This window comes from Myotis brandtii, unplaced genomic scaffold, assembly GCF_000412655.1.
Source record: "Myotis brandtii unplaced genomic scaffold, ASM41265v1 scaffold628, whole genome shotgun sequence".
Classification (NCBI taxonomy): domain Eukaryota; kingdom Metazoa; phylum Chordata; class Mammalia; order Chiroptera; family Vespertilionidae; genus Myotis; species Myotis brandtii.
The window spans coordinates 239,114-240,336 of record NW_005370403.1 but is presented as its reverse complement, the minus strand read 5'-3'; the positions used below and the strand labels follow the sequence as shown (position 1 = coordinate 240,336).

The following is a 1,223-nucleotide window of genomic DNA, read 5'->3' as shown; positions in this document are numbered from 1 at the left end:
AAGGCGGACGTCGTCTCACCTCCGGAACCTGAAGAAGCCGGGGACCCCCGCCTGGCCCCAGAGGCCTCCCGCGAGGAGAGGTAAGTCAGAGCCAGTTCCCACGGAATGTGGGGTCGGCCTCCCCAGGGGTCCCCTCCGCTCTGTCCGTCAGTCACGTAGACGGGCGGGCGCGAGAAGCTAGTTTTCCATCTCAATTTGGGATGGCTGAGCGCGGGGGAAGCCTGAGGCAGGGGCGGAGGCGTGGGGGCCGTTGGGCTCGCCTCACGCCTTTTCTCGCGTCCTTGGCCCCATCGACTCACTTTCACAGGCGTGAGCGGCTCGCTGGCGGGGGGGCCGTGGGGGCTGTGGTCGGCCGTTCGTCTCCCTGGAGCCCCAGTGCCTCTGCTTTGGAATCTGGCTTATTTGTGCCGAGGCCTGGAGGGTCCCCACGCTTCTCAGCCCGATGGCGGCCTGAAGCGGTTTTGTTTTCTCGGGATTTGGGCGCAGTCGCCACTCACAGCTTTAAAGGGGACACGGGCTTTTCCACGGGGACGGGGAGAGACGCGCCTTCTCGCCATCTGCCGCCGCCTCCACATTGTCCAGCAAGAGCTGCTCTGGCTCTGTGTGTGTGTCCGTGCATATGCATGTGTGTGAGTGTGTGTGTATGCGCACCGTGGGGTCCGAGGCTGTGGTCGGCCGTTCGTCTCCCTGGAGCCCCAGTGCCTCTGCTTTGGAATCTGGCTTATTTGTGCCGAGGCCTGGAGGGTCCCCACGCTTCTCAGCCCGATGGCGGGCTGAAGCGGTTTTGTTTTCTCGGGATTTGGGCGCAGTCACTCACAGCTGCTTTAAAGGGGACACGGGCTTTTCCACGGGGACGGGGAGAGACGCGCCTTCTCGCCATCTGCCGCCGCCTCCACATTGTCCAGCAAGAGCTGCTCTGGCTCTGTGTGTGTGTCCGTGCATATGCATGTGTGTACACGTGTGTACATGTGCATGTATGTGAGCGTGTGTGTACGTGTGCATGTGTGCGCACACGTGATGCGTGCGTGAGCAGGGCGGGGCGGGGCTTTAAATTAGCACCTGTGCCGGCCAGCGTTCCCTCCCAAACAGCTGCAGGCGTTTCATTGACGAGGTGGCTCCCGTTCCAGGCGCTGGAGGAATGTGCGTCACCTGCTCCCCCGCCTGGCGCTCCGCCCACACCAGCTGCCGCCGCGGCCCCACAAGGGCAGCTCTGGTCCTCCCTC

General features: G+C 63.8%; 1 long non-coding RNA gene across 1 annotated transcript in view; it reads left to right on the top strand.

Moving 5' to 3' along the window:
• The first annotated feature begins 6 nt into the window (after positions 1-6).
• LOC102253446 overlaps positions 7-1,223 on the top strand; it is a 7,834-nt gene continuing 6,617 nt past the window's right edge. Inside the window, exon 1 of the long non-coding RNA XR_001359402.1 lies at positions 7-80. This is a non-coding gene — a long non-coding RNA (uncharacterized LOC102253446). The remainder of the gene's footprint in view (positions 81-1,223) is intronic.